The sequence below is a fragment of the Lynx rufus genome, unplaced genomic scaffold, assembly GCF_022079265.1.
Source record: "Lynx rufus isolate CCGP_SWC_20201006 ecotype Redwood Valley unplaced genomic scaffold, mLynRuf1.p SCAF_5, whole genome shotgun sequence".
NCBI lineage: Eukaryota > Metazoa > Chordata > Mammalia > Carnivora > Felidae > Lynx > Lynx rufus.
Genome location: NW_025814867.1, coordinates 69,043,015 through 69,066,857, shown reverse-complemented (window position 1 = coordinate 69,066,857; position 23,843 = coordinate 69,043,015). Strand labels below are relative to the sequence as shown.

Here is a 23,843-nt window from a genome sequence, read left to right as displayed (position 1 = left end):
TGACAGGCTGCTCAATACCTTTGCAAAACATCCAGGAATGACTACCTGGGTTAGAGACATAGACTAAGTAGATAATTCTTTCTGAAACAAATAATCTCTTCTTTATGTATTTCAGAGGTCATGGTAGAAGTGGGAAAACATGAAAATAAGGTTAACTAGATTTGAGTTTTATGATGCCTGCAAAAATCTGCAACCCAGAGATAAAGAATTCACATTTTATTGTAAAGAAGACAACACTGATTAAAGACAAGACACAGTTAATTTCTAATTTCAGTTAGAAATGGGGGTCTTCAAAGAAGAACAAGGGGAATCAGAACTGTCTCTATTTCCTGACCACTAGGCAGCTCCTGCCTGCTTCATTAACACTGGGCAAGTAGTACTTCTAATTAAGAAGTCGTTTAAAATAATTTGCAAAGAGCAGGGACATGTCAAGTGTGAAAAGTTCCTCATAGAGGAGCACTTCAGGGCTAATGATGATGAGACTGACAGCAGTTTGGGGCCTCAGAATCTTATTCTGCCAGCTTGAAAGAACACCTAATTAGCACCTGTGGTTCTGTTAAAAATAAAATAAAGGAACCAATATATGATCCTGGGCCAGGTAATTTTCCATGGCAAAAAGCCTTCACGTATTCCAGGAATCCTGCTATTCTAAATAAACTAATCAATAACAAGGGCAAATCCTGTTAACAAAGCAATGAATACCTCAGCCAAAATTACAAAGATAAAGGGCTCAAAAGGGAAAGGAAGCTGCCAGATTTCTGGGTAATCATTTAAACTAATAGCAGGTATTCTATGAGATTAACTTGAAGTGTTAAAGAATTTTTGTTTGTTAAACACCAAAATTTTTGGTTTGTTAAAGATTTTTGGCTTGTTAAAGAATTCATATGGTACATATAATGTACAGTCTTTAGTGGATAAAGAAGGTGACAGTGTCCTATCACTTTAGCAATAGTCTCTTTGAAAAGACTTGTGTCAGAAGAACCTCTGTTCAGATTTTTAATTTGTCACTCACTAAATGAATGATTCTGACTCTTCTTTTAAACTTACATAATCTTCAGCGTCTTCATCTGAATGGTGGAAATCATAATGCTCATTTCACAGAGCTGTTGTGAAGATTGGTTATGATAGATGGTGGGTAGTAAAAAATTGTATCCATTATTATTCGTGTTGTCCAACCTTGGGGATTCATTCAGTCAACAAATGTTTTTTGAGTGCTCCATCTATGCTAGGCTCTGTAGGTTCTGGGTGGCTTTGTCACAAACATCTGTACTACCTGCCTTATCCTCTAGGTGATAATCAATGAACATGTGAAAATGAGATGGCTGTCCATTTTTAACAATACATGGAGATACATATTTTATGGAACCACTGGAACTAGGGAAATTTTTCAAAATATGGTGAAATTTTGGGAGCTACCATGTTTGGGAGCTCTTCTAATTCACTATCCCAAATGACTCCTGGAAGGGCCAAACATGACTTTCATCATCAAAGAATAAACCTTTATTAACATTGAAGATATTGACCTGAATGTGCTATGGATTCTGAAGGAATTTTCCAAGGTGAATTCTCAAATTGGGTTAGTCATGACCATCTCATTAATGTAATAGAGTCTTCTACTTGCTTTTTTTGAGCAAAAAGCTTATTTGGATTTCTCTGATCTGTGTTGTCTATTTAAAACTTAGACCCAAGACATAACTCACACCATCAGTGCAATTACTATGGGTATGGCTCTATTTTGATTCTGATCTTAGTGGAAAGACTTGAGAAGCAGGATGACTGTGGCCTAAATACAAACGTGATGATTAATGGTGCCTTGGGAATTTTGCTAATTATCCTGGCCAACCAGAAAACTTAGTTATATTCTGCTTTAATTTCCTTATTGATTATAGGGAAGTTAATGTCTTGTGCCTACTAAAATCAGTGTTACCTGTATTTTAATCTTATATAGATGATTCTCAGCAGTGGTTCTCAAACTTCAACTGCATTAGAATCATCTGGAGGGTTTTGTTAAAACAGATTTTTGGGCTGCAGCCTCCTGAGTTTCTGATTCACTAGATTGGGGTGGGGACAGATAATATGCGTTTTGAGTATGTTTCCAGGTGATGCTAATGCTGCTTGTTTGGAGACCACACTGTGAGATCCACTGGATAAGAGTAATCCAGTATAGTTTTTGTTTAGTGGTACAATTATATTAGTACTAGCTAGTACTCATAATTCCTGATAGCAAAATGCTTTCTCATATAGTTTCATTTTATCTTCCCAGGAGCCCTGGGAGGTAAGCATTATTAGATCTGATTTATTGATGAAAACTGTACTATAACCACTTGGGTTTTCTTTCTTAATAGGCTGTGAGGTCTTTGAGGCCAGATTCTATACAGTATTCAATTTTACATCCTCAACACATAGCAGGGGTCTGGCAATAAATGTTTGTAGAATGAATAGCAGGATTTGCCCTGAGTCACACAGGGAGTTTGTAGTAGAGCCCAGTTTTGAACCTGGACTCCTTAAATCTTAGTCTCGTGCGTTTCTGCTTTGGGTCTACAACAAAAGCAAATTTTCTCTCATACTTGGGAAAAGGCAGTAGTTTTTCTGTTGTGTCCTGAAATTCTGGGATCCAAAGTCTAGCTAGCCAAGATGATTACTATTTGTTTTGAGCTATACTGTTAACCACTGAAATATAACAGATCAGTCATGTCTTACACATTTATTCTTTCCTCTTCCATCATGACTACTTTAAAAATGCAGGCAGTCCTCACTTTGCAGAGTAGTTCAGGATAGTAAAATGACTGTACAAGCTGAAACCATAATAAGTGATTTTAATAACCAATGGGGAAAGTTGCATGATTTTGTTTTTGGTCCAAACATTAAAGATTCTCTTACAGTTCCACTATAAATGTATAGGGAAAGGAAAAATTTAATAGGTCTAATATTCACTTAATACACTGCAACCTTAGAACATTAGAAGTATTGAGAATTATACTTTTTATTTCTTTGTAAATAACTTATTAAGCATTGTTTGTATAATTCCTTGTTTTCTCATCATATAACATAAGACACGGAGTGAGCATCTGTTTTATGCCTTGAAAAACTGTCCTACTCCTTTTTAAAGTTTGGATCAATTTCCAACATTTTATCCCTCGTACTTTCAACATTGTAAAATATTTCTGAGAGTTCTTTTAATGTGAAGATTTCTGCTGGCGTCACTTCCTCTGGGACGTCTTCATCCTTTTCATCTCAACCACTTCCCTCATTTATATTGATAAATTCTCCTTCATTAAGTTTTCTGGCTGCATAGCTAGTCTCTTGTACGGTGGCAGTGACAACATTCCCATGGTCAGCTATTTCTTCCATATCTCCTTGGAATCTGGGTGTAAATTTCACAAAAGCATCTTAACTGAGTTACCGCTTCACCAGATAACATTCATCAATTCATGCTGACTTATGAAACAGTAAAATCAGCCTGTATTGGCAGTGGAAGGTCCTTTTCCAGTCTTTAGTACCAATTATAGTTTTCTTTCAACGTGGCAACCGACTTCACTGCTTTGGCTTGAGGGCTAGTGAAACTGATTGAGATTTGTGTTTGATTACCATCTTCAATCCAAACAAAAGGCAAAGGCCTTATTTCAACCAAAGGGGCTTTCTGTTCCTAATTCAATTTAACTAAAAAGATAGTGAATTGGTTTTACCCTCTTTCTTATATTCACTGGACTTTTTCTAATATGGGTTATACTGTGACCTTCTTGCAGGCCTAGATCTTATTCTATCTTGATGAGCATTTTCTAATCAATAACAGTTGTACTTCACTTTTTGGCATTTGCTGCATTTTCATCTTTGTCCATTCTTTTGATTGTACCATTTTTGTAAAAGTGGTATGTGGCCTTATCACTTGTTGAAAGGAGGCAACACAACCACACGCTCTACTGTCTGTGTGTGAACTACATGACAGATGAGGCTCAGTGGACAACTGACAGACCGTGAAAGAAATGACGGGGTGGTCATTGATCCTGATGTGTCTTGGTTTCTGTGTAGTGATTCGCGGACTGAAGAGCTAGCGGTGAAGTTTGTACTTCATGCAATTGCTATACTCACAGTGAACATACTGCATGTGAGATCTGAAGCACATTGTTGAGAGATTAACATTATTTAACTAAACTGTGGTAAATACATGTTGTGTGTCTTGGAGCCATGCAATGTGAGGACTGCCTAAAGTAGAAGTTTATCTGCATATGAGGTGAAAACTATGTGTGTAATTTCAAATACATCCACTGTCAAATAGCACTCCCCAAACATTTTCTGAGTTGTTTAAGGAAACAACTTTTCTTTTGTCCTAAGATGGACAGATTAAATTAAGGGAACTGACACACATATCATTTAAATATATAATGTATCAGTGACAGAGGGGAGAGATCTATAAATTCCCGTTTGTTTTAAAATCCAATATAACTTCAATCAACCTGTAGAAATCACTTGAAAGTTGGATGGAATATACAAGGACTATGCTAAGATTTGATTATTTAAGTTTTTTGCTACTCTCATCTTTTTCCTGTGATGTTTCTTCCCCACGAGTATTTCAGTGGTTGTAAATATAATAAGTTGCTTAGCCAGACTAGGTGAGTTAGACTCTCTGAAGGAAGGGGAATTTGGACTGAAAGATCATTTGCCTAGTCCCTGAGTTTCTGTTTTTTTCTACGTACAGATCTTATTTGCTGTGCTATGCAGTGCTGCAATGCAACAGCTGCAGTGGTTTCTAGGCATTTATTCATTCATTCATTGCCTACAGCAGTGCTTGGCCCATAGTTGGCATCCTATAAACTATTTTATTGAGCCTTTACTGGGCCTGGGGAATGCAAAGATAATTCAGACACTATCTTTGTGGGCAGAGAATAGAACTCCCTGTACCATGACTTTCTGCTGGATCTGTAGTATTGTATAATGATAATACTAATGGAATTTCTAATTTATTCAGTGCCTGCAGTGCACCAGCAGCTCGTTCAGACCTTTGCTGACATTATTGCTATAGTTATCCGAAGCCAAGATTGGACATTGGGGATTCTGCTTTCAAGTTGGTTAACTCGCTTGTCTGACAAGTTTTGCTGGCTGTTGGATAGGGACTTCTGTTCATCTCTGCTGGCCCTCTCCTCAGGGCTACTTGAGTGGTCTTACAATTTGTTAGTTGGCTACCTCCAGAGATGGTGATCCAGGAGGTCAAGACATAAGCTACAATGTTTAGTATGCCTAACATTGAAAGGCACACATCATCACTTTCTCAGTATTTTATTGGTTACACAGGCCTAGCCATGATTTCATGGGGGAAGTCACTATACGAGGGTATCAATGCCAGGAGGTATTTATATCTCTGAGATATAAATTATCATCCCATTTCATAGATGAGTAAACTGTGACACAATAGTAAGTGGTAGAACTGAGATTTGAATGCAAGCATTTTGGCTCCAGAGTTCATACTCTTAAGCATCATGATATTAGGTAAATTATACTTTAATATTGGCTATCATTATTAGATATTGTTTCCATATATACTGGGGATTTATGAGCTCTTTATTCTATTTTATTGGTCTATTTGTCATCCCTATAGCAGTGGTAAGACACATTTTTGTTATTATAGCTTTATAACTTTACATATCTGGGATGATTCCTTAACTTCATTCTTCTTCTTTATAAGATCCTTAGCTATTCATGGATCACTGTACTCCTACAAACATTTTAGAATAGTCTATAATATTCCATGAAGAACCTTGTTGGTGCTTTGATTGGAATTACACTTGTATATCAAAATGAATTTCCCCTTAAGAAATAATGGAGGGGCGCCTGGGTAGCTCAGTTGGTTAAGCATCCGACTTAAGCCTAGGTCATGATACTGCACTTCGTGGGTTCGAGCCCCATGTAGGGTTCTGTGCTGACAGCTCGGAGCCTGGAGCCTGCTTCAGATTCTGTGTCTCCCTCTCACTCTGCCCCTCCCCCACTTGCGCTCTGTCTCTCTGTGTCCTCCTAATAAATAAACATTAAAAAATTAAAAAAAAAAGAAATAATGCAAACTCACATGATTCATTCCACAACCCAAAAATATTCATATAAAAATGATTACAATAATGTAATATATTACAAAATAATAAATAAAATGCAAAATATAAGGAAAAATAACCTTTGAAAACCTTTGTGCCTGGTGTGAGGGAGACAAGAGAGAGGAGGGTTACTGTGTAGGATGACTTTTACTATCACTAATGGAATCACTTCTGTCTGTTGGCTCAATGGAATCTTTTTCTGCATGGGAGCCATTGTATTTGCTTGCAAGGATGTTGAATACAGTACAGTATTAATAAATTCTTGTCACATACTGTATTTAACGTAACTGGCAATAAGGCAGCAGAGAAAAGGGTCTATATCTGCAGGCAGCCTGACCTAGAATGAAGCAAAACATTCATAAGCTTACTCTTGTATGGAAAAGCAAAGGTCCAAAGGTGCTTTGAGGTGACAAAAAATACACCAGTGCCAGCGTGGGCACCTTCCAGTGTTCTGAAGTCACTGATTTCTGCTAAATGCCGCAGCCTGAGACTGAGCATCCTGGAAATGGGAGATGATCACCCACAGTCCCGCAACGAGAGAGACAACCATTGGCTCAGTTGTGATCATGTGATGTTTGGCATCATATACTACTCATACTGCAAGACATCACTTGTTAATCAAGTTAAAATTTATTAGAAATGTTTGCTCGTGGGGCACCTGGGTGGCTCAGTCAGTTAAGTGTCCGACTTCAGCTCAGGTCATGATCTCACGGTTTGTGGGTTTGAGCCCTGAGTCAGGCTCTGTGCTGACAGCTCAGAATCTGGAGCCTGCTTCGAATTCTGTGTCTTCCTCTGTCTCTAACCTTCCCTGGCTCGTGGTCTTTCTGTCTCTGCTCTAAAAAAGAAATAAATGTTAAAAAAAAATTAGAAATGTTTGTCTTACGGAACACTTCGCAGAACAACTTACTTGCCATCCAAGGTTTTACTGTAGATCCGCTGACCTGTCCTATCGTTTCACGGATCTGGATGCTTTTCTGTGAGTTCTACCGGGACAGTAATTGGCTAATTTGGCTTTTTTATATGTGTGGCACTCACTTAATCTTGTTTTTTTGTTTGGCACTTTAGTCTTTTGCTTGTTTTAAGTTTCCTAATTTAGAGATGGGCTAGATGGGTGATGGGTATTAAAGAAGGCACTTGCTGTGATGAGCATTGGGTAATTTATGTAAGTGATGAATCACTGAATTGTACTCCTGAAACCAGTTTTACGCTGTATGTTAATGACCTAAAACTTAAATTAAAAAAAAAATAAGTTCCCTAATTTAAAAAGAAGTATTGCTGTCTTTGTACTTTGTCATGGTAATCTATAGTTCTTGGGAAATTCCTGTCATTCTTACTTTTCTACTTTTACAGCCCTTTATATGCGTAGAATACCCTGAGATCACTTGAACTTCCTGCTTATTGAATACCAACCCCAGGACACCTTCTCCCCTCTCCAGATTCCTGGAGATTCTAAATATGTTTTGTTAGACCTGCCAGGAGGAAGAACAGGACAGGCTAGAGGTTAGGGGAAAGGAGAGGTATGTTGAGAAGGTTGAACATATGGGTGAGGAGGTAACAAAAGCTATTTGGCTAATGTTCCCTAGACCAGTGACTGCTGCCAGGAAGGTTCATGTGAGTGTAGAACCTGAATGCTTTATCTTTGGAGCTCATACTGGACATAGTCCCCATTCTGCATCTCATGACTCTATTTTTTTTTTATTTTTATTTTTTTATTTTTTAAAATTTACATCCAAATTAGTTTGTATTTTAGAATGCCTGGTAACCCACGGAGAAACAAGACTCATTGACCACATACATGTTTTGCAATGTGAAAGCACGGTTCTTTTGGTTTCATGTTATGCAAATGACTTAACATTGTTCCTTAAACTGTTGCCTGAATATGGTCAGTGCAATTTCTTATTTATTATAGGATTTAATAAATAAGGAATGCAGCTTTCCAGGATTGGGGACTAGATTCTTAAGGTGACATTAATGCTGTAAGCTCTTAGGTACCTACATACGAGTCCCTATAATAGCACTTCAGTGAACTGAAAGAAGCTGTTTAGATCTCAGCAAAAACTTCCTGGACCCTAAATCCGTCTCATTATTTACCATATATAAGAAGTCCTCAATGAAAGGGGTCACCATACATACAAGACTAGGGTATTTAATTATTTTATTTTATTTTATTTTATTTTATTTTATTTTATTTAGCATTTTGTTGTTTTTTTTAAATTTTTTAAAATGTTTAGTTTTGAGAGAGAGAGAGAGAGAGAGAGAGAGAGCGAGCGAGCAGGGAGGGGCAGAGAGAGAGAGGGAGACATAGAATCTGAAGTAGGCTCCAGGCTCTGAGCTGTCAGCCCAGAGCCTGAACGAGGCTTGAACTCGGCAATGGTGAGACCATGACCTGAGCCAAAGTCAGATGCTTAACTGACTGAGCCACCTAGGCTCCCCTTCAGTTATTTTTAGTTAAAGACAAAACAGCCTTTTCCAAAGGTGACAAAGTGAAGTGAAGGTCAGAAGGACGCAGGGTGTCAAAGCTCTTGCTTTAAAACCTGGAGGTGAGGAAAGAAGGCCCTCCCAAGAACTCAAGGTGATTGGTCAGCAGAGGGATGGTTCTGGGTGGGGTGGGTGGAGCTACAGCCCATGATTGGTCACTGGATTGGTCTAAGTAGGCTCTAAGGTGATTTCCACCTGCCAATTGTTTGACATGATTAGCATTATTATTCTTGGGGCTATTAAATGAAGGAATGATGTGGGGAGCCAAGAGAGTAGCTTATTCATTTGGATTCTGAATCACAATCAGGAAATAGTCTTTACCTGGTACAACCGAAATTTAGTTTTTCTTGCAAATTCAAAGGGAGGTGAGGTCATTCTGGGGTTTGATTTCACACATGGTGCTCTGGGTCTTCAAGGTGAAGTTCTGCATGAGCTTGGCATACTGTGTGGTGGTGAGATTGTCCATGATGCTCTTTTTTTTTCTATTTTTTTACATTTTTTATTTTATATTTTATATTTTTGAGAAACAGAGTGAGACAAAGCATGAGCGGGGGAGGGGCAAGAGAGAGAAGGAGACACAGAATCTGAAGCAGCCTCCAGGCTCTGAGCAAGCGGTCAGCACAGAGCCTGATGCGGGGCTTGAACCCACAAACTGTGAGATCATGACCTGAGCCGAAATCGGACACTCAACTGACTAAGCCACCCAGGCACCCCTAGGGATTGTCCATGATGCTCTTGATGGGAATGCCTTCAGTGTTCACCACAATGATTCTCTGTACCCACTTCTGGTCCTAAGTCACTTCAGTGTCTCCTCCACCTCTGCCCTCTCTGATCCATTGGTAGCTCTGTGACACTGGCCAAAGTTAGGGTATTTTAATCTTAATTTTGCAAGAGCTCTGATCTTAGCAAGGGTATTTAAAAATACATTTTAATAATGAAATCCAAATAACCTCGGGAGAGTCCTGTGGAGTTCTAGCAGCATTGTGGGCAGATTTCCTTGTGAAACTTTAATGCTTGTACTAGGAAAGGCATTGAGTATAGTGCTGACTGAAGGGGAAAGCTCTCTGTTGCTTTTCAGTATTTACTGGCATAATAGAAGCACTTGGGAACAAATATTCCCTTGTATGTGTTAAGCCTCATTTACAGCCAGAATTTCTTCAACTACTCCATTCGTGATCAAATTGTAGGTGGAAACGCAGCAATTCTCTAAAAGGGCAAATTCTGTGTATATTTAGGAGTATTTGCTGTTTCAATAGCTTTTTTTTTAGATTTATTTTTAGAGAGAGAGAGAGTGTGTGCAACTGGGGGAGACACGCAGAGGGGGAGAGAGAGAGAGGAAAGAGAGAGAAGAGAGAGAGAGAGAGAGAGAGCAAGAGAGAGAATCTTAAGCAGGCTGTATGCTCAGTACCAAGCCTGACACAGGGCTTGATCCTATGACACTTGGATCATGACCTGAGCCAAAAATCAACAGTCTGATGCTTGACCTACTGAGCCACCCAAGCACCCTGTTTCAGTACATTTTTAAAAGAGCAATTATTTTTACTTTTTCAGTCCTCTTCCCCTCTGTTTAGTTCCTGGCCCTCGAGGTACTTCTGTAAGACAGAAAAGCTGGAGTGAAGAAACTGTTCCCAGTCTCATGCTTTTGGTTGGATAAGTGGAATCAAAAAGAACTGAAACTTCACAGCTTTTTATTTTTTTAATTATTTTATTTATTTATTTTTAAATGTTTATTTTTGAGAGAGGGACAGAGAAAATGTGCACATGTAGAGGAGGAGGCAGCGGGGAGGCAGAGAGAGAGAGACAGGTGGGAGGACAGAGGATCTAAAATAGGCTCTGTGTTGGGAGCAGAGAGCCTGATATGGGGCTCAAACTCACGAACCATGAGATCATGACCTGAGTCAAAGTCGGATGCTTAACTGACTGAGCCACCCATGTGCCTCTTAGTGCAGCTTTTTAGAGCGTGGCTTTTATAAATCTGTGTGATTGGGGGCAGAGCTGAAATTGATTCAATGCAAATTGTCTCTCTCCCCCTTTTTTCTTTGGAACATAGCCCACAAGTGGAAGGCATGTTGATGATTACCTTCAGTTTCAAAATTTTTACTTAAACTCTTTTCCCCTCCTTGGATCTAGAGATTTTTCTTCTGAGGGTCCTAATGAGATGAGTGAGTTAGATATCTAGTGCTTCAGTGAATATGTCCCCCCCCACCCTCAGATGTAATGCAGGCAGAGATGGGGCCTAGCCTTGTCTATTGGTGCATGCCTAGGCACCAGGGACCACCCTTGGAAACAAAGAGCTAATCACTTTGAGTTAAATGCCATTGTGGTACCTTAAGAGCTTTTTTCATGCTAGAAACTCATCCTCATTGTTTTCCCTATCTTTTTTAAGTAAGAGATTCCATGATTCAAAGCTAGGATGTATTTCATGTACCATAGTCATATTCTTACCTCTCTCCATCCCTTACTTCCAAAAGGTGTGCAGAGACAGGAAAAGAAACCCAAGGGTGAAAGCACCAAGTGTGGGATAGCCAGATTGGTGGAGGGAAGAATATGAGGGAGGGCATGTGGTGGATTCTGTGGGCGGTGAAGGATTGCCTTGTGGTGATGCTGGACAAGTGAGCTAAACCTTGGCTTCACTATCCCCACAAGATTTAGAGTTAAAAAAATTTTTTTTCTACTCTAGTAAAAGTATATGATGTCTTAAATCTTCCCAAGGTGTCTCTCAATGTTCTTTCCAACCTGGCTACCTCCAGTGTCACTTGTGGGCCCTGGAACTTGTCAGAAAGATAGAATGTCAGGCCCACTCCAGATGTATAGAATCAGGATTTATGTTTTAGCAAGTTTGCTGGCCAATCCATGTGCCTACTGCAATTATAGAAGCTACTCTATGGGAAGACTGTAATGATCTTGTTTCAGGTTAAAACCAAAGAAGGAAAAACAGCAACCAAGCAACCAACCAAACAAAAGATCTTAGAGATTCACCTGTTGTTAGGTCTTTTCTGTATTGTAGGATCTTTGGACCGTGGGAAAAATTTTGAGTGCCCATAAATACCCAGTATGTCAAGAACCGTTTGTCCTCCAAGCCTACGCCCTTTGGGAAGGCTGTTATGTTTTATGTTCATCTGCCACCTCCGTGACAGCATGCAGAGACTGGGATCTAGTTACTTGGTTCATTTCTCCTTCTCAGAGTAGCACAAGTACGTAGTACCAGGCTCAGGTTCATCACGTCTTCCCTCTGTGGTATATCACATTAATGAAGCACTTTTATACCTTCTGTTTTTCAGTAGCCCAGAGCAGGAGGCAGGGCAGACACCATTGCCCTCCACTGAGCTAACAGCTAAGAGTCTCTGAGGGTCAGAGCAGATGAATAATTGACTAGAGGTCCCAAGGTCTCATCCTCCAACTCCTGGGCTTCTCCCATCTCTAGGCTGCGACACCTTTTACAAAGAGCACATGCTTCCATTAGGGCTGCATTTCCTTTTCAGGGCTTATAAAACCCTTTTTCTTAGAACATAGGTAGGTTTCGTGCCTATTCTTTAAGATCTGAGATACCTGAAATATAAAGCCACAAGCTTTAGAACACAGGCTCCTGGAAATCCCAGGCACCTGCACAGCACCACTGGACAACATGACCTCTGTTTAAATCTAATACGCACCTGTGGCGTGAGACTGTTGAGCGCAGCAGGATCTCTGAGCGTGCTTTCTGGGCTCCCCAGCCAGCTCAGCTACACCAGGACACCTGACAGCCTGGGAACTGGTGGTGAGGGAACTGCTGGCTTTTTCCCTCTCAACTTGCTTTTCTTTTATTTTCTTTCATCTTATGAGATATGATTCCCTCCCACACATGGTTCTTTCCCAGTTCACATATTTTACTCGTTTTAAGAAGCTAGAATCAATATTTTGCTACCCACTTGTTGGGCTGTGAGTACATTTTTATTTCCAATTCTTCCAACCATATAGGATTCTGTAGGGGGTCTAAATTTGTTTTACACCAAGAGGAGGCACATGCAGAGCTCTTTCCTAATCCTACATATGCAGGACTGTGGCTGAGATTCAGTTCTGCTCTTTAGGAGTGGAGTGTTTCCTGGGCAGAGCAGCTGGAGATTGGTCAATTAAAGTGTCTTGTTGGCAAGATGTTGAAACGTGAATCATTAGCAGGTTTGCTGATATTTTGACCTGCACACCCTCTAAAAGCTGATTAGAATGCTATTTTTGGTATGCTTTGCCTTCATTTAGTCATATATTTCGTGCTTCCTGAGTTATGATAATTTGGCATGTCCAGCCAATGAATCTGTCAACATGTTGGAGTATAGGTGAGGTAGAAAGGTTATGTCAAGTTTTTGTGACCATGAAAAACATCAGCAAAATTCTTTTTGAGACCCTAAGAGAGCCAGTGGCTGCTGTGAGGGGTATTCCTAAGGGAAGGCTCATGAAATTACTGCCGCATATCAAGGAGAACTATTGTAGTCAGAACCACTGACAGATCTTGGGGACTTGATTTTGTGGTGAGATACTTTCAGTGACCCATAGGGTGTTTCTCTGAATGAAAAGTAGATCCGCTATGGCAACTTAATATTATTTTCCCTCAAGATAGGTATGGGCAAAGGCAGGGAAATTCTCTTGTTGCTCTCATTGCATGTATGGCCTTGCATTTTAGCAATTTGTAGCAAAGAGCTTATTTTCCTGCCTCAAAGAGATAAATTCAGTGCTCTATACACAATGGGCATTCTGGAAATGTTTCTTAACTAATGATATAGTTTGTTTCTGAGGCCAAGTTTTGAAGGGAGTTTTGTTAGCAGAGATGTGCTACTTAAAAATTATTGAAGGTGTTAATAGTAATTCCAGGAAACTAAGCCACTTGGGACATCATATTAACAGTGGGTAGAGAAAAAGTTTTCTTTTAGAGAATGCATAGATGAACTCATTTTAAATAGTTGCTGGCAAGATGTTGATAATAAGTTTTACCAGTAAAACACTGAATTCTCTACCTTTTTTCAAGGTTAAGAAGTGGCATATTGAGTAAGGGCGAGGGGAAGCATTATTCTCAGGCAGGTATTTTCTTGCACAATTTTTTGTTTCTCCCCCTTGTTAATCTACAGATATAAGACAGGAGACCTTAGATATATTGGAGCTGGTATTATCATTCTTCTACAATTAAGGTAAAATCCAGATTCTGTAATATGGCCTGTAAGACCCAATATGAACTGGAATTTTCTTATTTTACAACCTTACACTTACCCATTTCTAACTGCTCATTTACTCCTTTCTGTACTGGCCTTTTCCCCACTCCTTGAATGGTCTCACAGTCTTTGAACCTCTTGGACAAAAAGCAGGTTTAGGACAAGTATCATTTTTTCAGAAAGTATCTCCCTGTTCCCAATCAGAATTAGTCTCTCTTTAGCACTATCTTAATTTTCCTTATAGAACTAATCAACAAATATATATTTGTATGATTTTTCTTATTTCAGAAGAAATTTGTGTGTGTGGTCATATGCTCTTTGGGGAGTTCAAACCCTGGGCGGTCACTTTTGGGAAGCATAGGAAGGCATCTCAAGGTACTTAGGACACAGGATAAGGAGGGCAGTGGGCCGACAGGAGTGTGGTAGTGAGTATGGTACTACCCTGCTCTCCTAACTCAGCTCCCAGGCTGCCTGGTGTGAAATAGGGCCAGTGCTAGCTTGTCTCACAAGGGTAAGAGTATAATTGGGAGCATAATTGGGGAAGATGTTTCAACCATGGCACTTAATAGGTGCTCAGCCAAATTCTAACTTCCTTCAGAAGGTTACGCTGGCAAATTCCTTCAAAGAGCTGTTTCTTGAAAGGGTAAGATAACAAATACTTCCATGTTGGTATAAACGTGGACCTCGATGGTGAAAATCACACAACCACCTCTGTGGATAGCAATTTGGTAATGTATACTAAGAAACTCAAAAATTTTCATACTGTTGATCCTTATAGTTATGTTTCTGAGGATCCATCTTAATTTTAATTAAAGGTATAGAAAAAATTGTATTTGATATTCATTGCCACATTATTGCAAGTATAAGTTGGAAACAATTTAAATTTCCAGCAGTAAGGAAATGATTTTATAATGTGTGGTGTATCTGCAGGATAAACTGTTATGCAACCACTACAAATAATGCTTTCAAGGAGTTGTTAAGAAAATGTGAGGGGCGCCTGGGTGGCGCAGTTGGTTAAGCGTCCGACTTCAGCCAGGTCACGATCTCGCGGTCCGTGAGTTCGAGCCCCGCGTCGGGCTCTGGGCTGATGGCTCAGAGCCTGGAGCCTGTTTCCGATTCTGTGTCTCCCTCTCTCTCTGCCCCTCCCCCGTTCATGCTCTGTCTCTCTCTGTCCCAAAAATAAATAAACGTTGAAAAAAAAATTAAAAAAAAAAAAAAAAGAAAATGTGAAAAGGTGACAATAATGTTAAAAAAAAGTGCTTTTGTTATAAAAATGCAAGGTAGCATGCTAAATATTAAGAATGTCTAGGCATTTAGTGAAGACTTATGTGCTGGGTATTATGTTAAGGAATTTGCACACACTAGCCCCCAAACAGGTACTAGCACCATTCACCTATACATGTGAGGAACTTGAGACTTTGCCTTATTAGTAATTTCCCCATAGATTCTTAATTACTACCATTGGAGCTGGACTTTGGGCTGCTAATTGATCTTTCAACATCCAAGCATATTACCACCTCACCCATCTATTTTTTCTGTCTATACTGCAACAGACAAATCACCCTGAAACATAAATCTGATTATTTGATTTTTCAGTGCTGTGAGGATAAAGACCAAAATGCTTGTCTAACTCTATAGCCTAAGCTCTTAACTACAACTGTTGACAGCATTTCCAGATAATAGTGTTGTTTTCTATTTTTCTCTAGTGGGGAAATCACAGATTGTTTTTATTTTGTTCTTTATCTTATTCTGTGTTTCCAGGTCAATTAACATATATTGTGTTTATAATGGGAAACAGTGTGTATAAAGGCAAGGGTGGATGATTTCTAATAAATTATTTTTATTTTTTAAAGAGAGAAAACCCTGAGCATCATAGCTGGGCTCAAGAAGGCCCCATAGGCGGGTGTTGAACCAGCTACCAAGGGATGAGGATACAAGGGGTTTTTGGGGACAACAGCTAAGGGAAGCTAGACACATTTTACTTGAGCTATAGCTGAGATTTTACCTGTAAAGTAAAACAAACAAACAAACAAACAAACAAACAAAAACCAAACCAAAACAAAACCCTTAGCCAGGAACTACCTGGTCCAATCCCATTGCTGATGGGAACACTCCCCTTCAGGCAGGCCTCAGAAAGATTTCTGAGAGAAAAAATGGATGGGAAGCTCCCCTGAGAGAACAAAACTTGTGATGGATTAAGGATGCTTCATTACTGAGTTCACTGCTCTCTCTCTTTCTCTCTCTCTCTGTCTCTTTCTTTCTGGAAGAGGGTCAACTTCCATTATGCTTAACTCTCTGGCACTGTTGCAGTGTCCTCAGATATACAGGGATTTTAGTAAACACCCCAAATTACTCTTCCTATCCCAACCCTTTACTAATTGAACACATTTTTATTGAGTCATATCTGTCACCAATATGCAGATATTTACCTTTTAAATGTCTTTTGGATCCATCCGTTCCTTTCCATTCCCTGGTAGCCATTCCAGTCCAAGTCTTCTACTAAATATTGTTGGTAGTCTCCTAAGTGACTCTTCTATCCACATGTACCACATCCTCACCCATCCATTCCTTCTCCGTCTGTAGTGCAGCAGAGAAGTCATCTTGAAACATAAATGTGATTGATTATATGTTTCCTAGTGCTCTTAGGATAAAGAAAAAGTCTTGGTACTACAAGGCCCCATGTAGGATCTGATCTCTGCCATCTCTGTCCTTTGTTCATCATGTGCTCCCCTTGCTTTCTCTGCTCTGTTTGCACCAGCCTTCTCAGAATACATATGCTGTCCTCTCTTCTGTCTCAAGGACCTTTGCCTGTGGTGTTCTTTAGCCTGGAACACTCTGGCTAGCTCTTCTTTCAGAACTTAGTTCAGTGGCTACTTCCCTGGGGGAACCCCCCCACCGCCCCGCCCCGATCTTTTTAGTAAAACATTTTCTCTTTGTTTTATTTCATTTTCCTCTATTATGTATCCTGAGTACACCTTATCCAACAGTCATATCAGTTGTATTTTGACACTGGCTCATTTTGCTGTGATTATTTGGTTGATCTTATAAACTGCTAGTTTGTAAGTTCCTTGAAGGCAAGGATCATGTATATTTTTGTTCATTATGATATATCCAATCTAGCATATGGCCTGCAACACATTAGGTATTCAATACCTATGTGTTGGGTGAAGGAAAAAATGCCTACTGTGTGCCAGGCACAGTATCAGATCCTGGTAATGAAACCTGAATATGATCTGGTACCTGCTCCCGTGAGCTCATAGCCTAGAGAGAAAGGCTATAAGTTAATGGGCTATTCTAGTTGAACATGCTGATTGCTATGACTGAGGTATGAACCAGGTCCTGTAGGAGCTCTGAGGAGGTACATCCAGATGCAATGATGGTCAAAGAGAAGGTGCTCGAGATGAGTTTTGAAGAACCAGGAGGATTCATTGAGGAAAAGGCCTTGGAAGGGGGTTGGAGGTGGGTGAGAAGCAGGCCCCTTAGAAGGAAGAACAAAGGAAACCTGTGCAAATTAGGTCCCAGAGAGTGCAGGTGTTGAGCAAGAGGCATCTATTGCCTGTCATCAGGAGTAGAAGTCTGAACTCTTATGCCTATTGCATCTTAGCATCAGAGTCTCTAAGGAAAACACACTGTGGTCAAGCACTGCATGGAACATGTTTTACTCACATAGAGAAGAGAGAGAGCAAAATCAGCTTTGGTAGTGTGCACTGGTCCCCTATGGCCAGCAGGTCGGTGCTAGCAACCAATGCAGGGAAGTTGGCCTGCGTGCATCCAGCATAGGCCGTTTGGACTCCTCATCTCTTGGTGAGGATGTGTTCTCAGCCCAAGGCCCATTCTTACGTGGCCCTGTGGGATCAAAAGACTGCATGCAGGGGACTGTCTTCCTAACAGAATGATGTCCCCATCCCATATTGATCTACTGTATCATTCTTGAGGAGAACTCCATATCTTTCCAGGAAAATGGATGTTTTTAAAGGACTGAAAATTCTAGGAAGAGCTTGAGCTACAATTCTGTTAATTCCTGAGTGTTAGAAAAGGGTCTGGATGCATTTCTTCTGTATAAGTGAAGTTTTGTTTTTATTAAAAATACATGTTGGTGTGCAAGTAAACAAATTTGTATCATTTGTCATAATGAATTATCTCTCTAATCCTGTAAGTAATTGGAAACTGTGTCAATCTCAGTCCACTAAGCTTGTTCTGAATATACGGCAAAAAGCAGGATCTACCATATCTAGTCTTTAACCCCCAGGTCCTGATCTCAGCTTTGATATCATACACAATTTCAAAAAAAACCCCTACTTTTTCTGTATTGGTGTCTGAATTTCATAGAACTTTATTTCTCCGTCTGTGCAGTGATTAAAAACATACACTCTGAAGCCAGATTTCCAAAATGGAAAGCCTGCCTCCACTACTTATGAGTGGCAGGAACTAGGAAAGGCACTTAAACTCTCTGTGCCTCAGTTTGCATTATCTTTAAAGTGGAAACAATAGTATTACCATATATAGTAGTTATGGAAATAATATTACCATATACAGTTGTTATGAGGATAAATTAATGTATGTAAATTTCTTACAACAAACCATGCACTAAATAAACTATATGTGTATATATATATATATACATATACACATATGTATATATATATACATATACACATATGTATATATATATACATATACACATATGTATATATATATACATATACACATATGTATATATATACACACACATATATGTATATGTATGTATACATATACATATATATGTATATGTATATATATTTTTTAAAATTTGAAAAAAGCTTTTAATCACTTAAATATATATATATATATATACACACGTATATATATATATATATGTATGTATATACACACATATGTGTATATATATATATATTTTAAAATTTGAAAAAAGCTTTTAATCACTTAAATATATATATATACACACATATATATATGTGTGTATTTATATATGTGTGTATATATATATGTGTGTATATGTATATATACATATGTGTATGTGTATATATATATGTGTGTATATGTATATATACATATGTGTATATATATATGTGTGTGTGTGTGTATATATATATATATATATATATATATATTTAAGTGATTAAAAGCTTTTTTCAAATTTTAAAGGTTGTGGACATCCTCACAATCACCAAAGGCTAGAATAAGTGTTCATTATATTTGTAATATTTAAATGAATTTCAGTTTAGGTGGTTCTTCAAAAGAAGTTACTGACATACCTCACAAGATTGAGTTTAAGTGTCTCAAGGTTAGAAGTGGTAGCACTGGGGGTGGGGATTAAGTAGGAGTTGAGGGAATAGTAACCCTTCTCGGAAAAGGCAAAGAGGTTTGGGGATTCATGAGCTCGTCTGATGTGTTGATTGGTCACAATGGGATGGCTCCAGGTTGGCCGCTGCCTGCATCCCGGTATAGCATATGCATACTGTGCACCAACAGTGTGCCAACCTCTAGACGCTCCAGATGATTAAGGCATGGCATCTGCCCTCCGAGCATGTAATTTGGTGGGAGGCACCTTAACATCTCCATGAACACCAATTCTTTAAACCACTTACATTGTGCTATACTGTGCTAAACTATAGGTAAAAGCAGTTTGCTGGGGAGATTAATTCCAAGTGGTGGGATATGGGAAAGCCTCTGAGAAGATGGCACTTGATTTCACCCTCATTTCATGAGGAAGGAGAGGGTTTCAGTGGGTGCTATCTCGACAGCAGGATATTACAGATAGAAGGGATGGCTGATATCAAGGCCTGGTGGCAGAGAACTGAACAGATTCAAAGAAAACAGGGTGAATCAGGCAATAAGACTATAGAGTTGAATGAATTTATAATCATTTGTATATGAAGAGAGTCTGGGATCTTGTTTATGCTTATTTATTCCTGGCACTAGAGTGCAAATCTAACTTGCATAATGAAATCTTGACTCATATATCTCTTTCTTCTTATCATTTACCCCATTCTGTTTGTCCTTTCTCTTCCCTCAAGTTTATGCTTTCCTGGCATAAAGACTGATTGTAATTCTCCTCTAATAGGAGACAACTGGGAACTGACAAGGAGGGACTAAAAGATTGTGTAATCAAAGGCAATAAGAAGATTCATTTGAATGGGTGTCGAGCTCAGAATTCCCAACTTGTGTTCTTCTGCAAATACGAAATGTGTGGTTCCTTTAATGTGCTGGGCAATGTCCATTATGCTATCTGTCTTCCTTTATCACTTAAGTTCACTCCATGGTAACCACTATTTTAAATCCATCTTTCTTTACTAGAACCATTTTCTCTTTAACTGGGACAAAGGAATCTAAGCTTATAGCTTCCTGCAAACAGCATGAAAACCTTTTAAATTACCCAGCGTTGATGGATTTTCACCCCTTCCTCTAAATACAATACATATGCTATCCCTGGGGTTCACTTAATGCTTCCTTACTGATGATAAAACTGCTGCTTGGCACAGACGAGCGCCAACACACTGCATCACTGCACACTCTTGTTCAGATTGCAGTCTAACCGGTGAAGCCGAAATGGAAAGTCTAAGCCCCTGATCCTGGCGGCATACAGCATATTAAATGCTGTGCTCGCTAATGTTTCTCCTCTTGAATGTGAAATACATTTGCTACTGCCTCCAGATCCCAGTGTCCTAAGTGGTAGGGTGATTCAGAATTGCGTACCATGGACAAGCTGCAGAGGGCTCAGGGGAGAGGCTTTGAAAGAAAAAAATGATGTGAATGCGGAAATGTTCCACCTCCAGGAGAGACTTTAACAAGAAAGCCTGCCTGCTTTGGGCTAGAATGAAGTTACCATTCTATGCCTGCCCCTTTCTGAAAAGAACACTAGCTGCCAGCCGCAGTTCTCATGCTGGTTGCATATGAAACTTTATGTATGATAAATTTGACAAGAAATGTTATTAAATGAACATAAAAGACCTTGGATTGGATTACTAAGAGCCAGGAAAATAAAACAAAACAGACTGAGGGAAATAATGGATCGCACCACAGACTGTTATGTGTACCTGACTCGACGATTTCCAATACTGTTTTTATATCCAATAGTGTAGTGCCTTATGATTTGGGAAAATGCTTTCATCCACTGTACCTTGACTGAATCTTCCAAACATGCCACAGAGAAAGGCCATATCTTCATAGGACATATGGGGAAACTGAGGCACAGAACTAACTAAATGAGTGGTCCAAAGTTACGTGGCTAGTAAGAGGCAACATAGACTTTCTGATTTAAGTCCAATATTCATTTATCACATTGCCTCTTAGTTGAAACACTACTGCCCTATAGAAACTTTGTAGAGAGGAGGCACCCTTCCTTCTCTCTACAGTCACTTCCTTATTCTAGTGAAAACATACGGAGTATAACCTTTACATTGAGTAAAGTGGTCTATTACAGTGCTTTTTACACTTTTCCCCTGTCACTTAGATTCTCCTAAACAACATAAGCATGATGGAATACATTTCCTGACATGTCCAAATTAAAAAAAAAAAAAAAACAACTCTTTTGGATAGTGGCCTATAATCTTTTTTGGGCTTTGAACATCTCTGAGAATATTATGAAAATTATGTGTTTGTGGGAAAATCCAGGATGGGTAAAGAGATCCATGGAAGCCCTTCTTGGGCCATAATTAGAGACTCTGATAGAAAAAATAATGTTGTGTTGCTGGAGAGTGGCCACTTCCAAGCATAACAGCTGCAACAAAGGAAAGGAAAAAAACCCCACCTTCCCTGAGATTCCCATGGTGTCCAATCCGATAGATGGTCCTCTACTTTCACATTCCTTCTTGGACACTCCCCAGTCTTCCCTACCTTATTTTTAGGCAAGAAGAGATAATAACATTCACCTAAAAATTCTTCCTGTAACAGTCCTTTATTACCTACATACCACATGCCAGAAACAGTACTAGCTACAAATGGAGATACAAATCTCTTGAGATGTGTTCCCTGTTCTCAAGAGGCTCATAGTCTAGAATGTGTATTAAAGTCTTTAAATTCTTCCTAGTGGGAAATTCTTTCCTAGTGGGAAAAGGGTAAGATATGTATGTAGTTTTAGAGCTGGGGGATGAAAATAAGTGGGTGTCCTCCAGGTGGATAAGAGAGGGATGTACAACATTCTAGCAAGGCACTTAGTAGCTCATGCATGGACTCAGAGACGCTGCAGAACATAGCCCATCCAGGGCATAGTACTGATTCAGTGTGTGCTTAGAATGGAGTGCTGGTGAAGAGGTAGGTGAAAGGTAGCCAGGGCTCAGATGTAAAGTGTCTTAAGACAAATATATGTATTCTTTGTTCTACCATTGCAAATACCCAGATAGAGGAGGTTAAAATCTGTTTGGAGATCCTTTGTGTTATGGCAGGGTTAGAGTGACAACCACTGGCTACCACTGACTACCCAAAAAGAATCATTGGCGCTTGTCATAACCCAGATGCTAGAAACACAGCCATCTGAATGAAAAGACCTGCCTGTCCATTGCTAGATGTATAAACCATAAAAGCTCTTCAGTGCAGTAAGGATGTTTCCTTGGATTCTTGAGGATGTTAACACAGCTGTTTATAAACATTATCAATCCACAAGTAGCAGGGGTGAGCCACAGAGTGATTTATCTGGCTGCTTGAACATTTTTCAAAAAATGTTGGAAACATGGTAGATCGACACTCCCGCTGATATTTTAAGTAGCAGCCAGACTCTGCTTCCAGCTGAATGGACATATAGTCTCTGTCTGATTACTTATGCATCATATAGCTCTATGCTGAATCCTTGCCATTTGCCTGTTTAATTCTGGGACTGCAGTGGAACTATAATCTTCCTGTTCATTTATTTATTCTCCAACTGGTTGGCAGGTCCAAAAGGCCAGTGCGTGCATATCAAAGTCTTGTGGGTAAGTGGGTCACACTTCACTGGAATCATCTTCGTCAGAGCTTCTCTGTGTAACCAACTCCAGTACCAAGTTGCTACATGTATTCCAAGAGTGAGTTTTATTTCCTCACCACTTAGCTGCCTTAGGATTTGGGGGATGCAAGCTACAACTGTGCCTCATCTGCACATCCCCTACTTGGAGAGCACAAGACTATTTAGTTAATTTTCCTGGAGGCTGTGTTAAAAATTTCCTGCAGAAGTCAAGTTTCTTAGTCCTGTGGACCGTGTCTCTACACGAGCTAATTCTAGGGTAGTGGAACACTTTTGGGTGAGGGAAATGATAATATAAAATTGATTGGCCTGGCTTCTTTAGGAAAGTTTAGGAGTGAACCTCTTAAATTTGCTCTGTCTCAAAGCCCTAGAATACTCTGTGTGGCAGATCCCAAAGTAAGGGGTCATGGTAAAGAGGCTGCTTTACGTTATGTTTTAGGTGAGTCTTTGCAGCCAAGTTGTTATAGATGATGGAGTAAACAGTGGGCATAATCCAGGCAAAATGCCACTGTGATGATATACAAATTAGCCCTATGGTCAGGCTACAGGGGTCAGGACCTGGTTCAGCTATTTGAGTACAGTATTGGGAGGAATTTTGTCCATTCTTGATTTGTCAAACATCATCTGCAGGATCATAAGACATGGAGAAACATCAACAATGTTATCTCTCCCATTTTTTTCTCCACGTTCGTCTTTTGACCATATTTAAGAAGCCACATTAAATAAACGAAATGCTATTCTCTTCGGCATCTCAACACAAAAGGATCTGTCTACCTTGGCAACTCATTCTCATATCTCCCTACTTCATGAAATATATATGTTTACTTAGATAGTTTGTAAAATATCCACTTGAAGCCTCCATCCCCCAATTATCTTGTTGAAATTGGCTAAGGTCAAATTACTTTTAATTTTCGTCTCAAGTCTTACTTACATTTCTTTGGATAGGTTTTTAAAATTTAACATTTGCTTGATACTTACCATATACTTCGCATTATAGTAAATAATTTAATATGCATGATCTCTTGTACTCTCTCAACAGGTAGATACTATTATTTTCACCATTTTCATTTTTGGTATGAAGACATTGAAGCTTAAAGAGGTTGAGTAACTTGTTCAGGGTTATATAGCCAATCATTGGTGGAGCCTGGATTTAAATTCAGATCTGTCTCA

The 23,843-nt window shown here is 39.3% G+C and overlaps 1 long non-coding RNA gene and 1 pseudogene across 1 annotated transcript in view; one reads left to right on the top strand and one right to left on the bottom strand.

The window, feature by feature from the left end:
- The window catches only part of LOC124526593 (uncharacterized), a 310,386-nt gene that overhangs the window by 24,090 nt on the left and 262,453 nt on the right, over positions 1-23,843 (top strand). The gene's annotated exons all lie outside the window — the stretch shown is intronic.
- On the bottom strand, positions 8,836-15,124 carry LOC124526591 (dynein light chain roadblock-type 1-like; annotated as a pseudogene).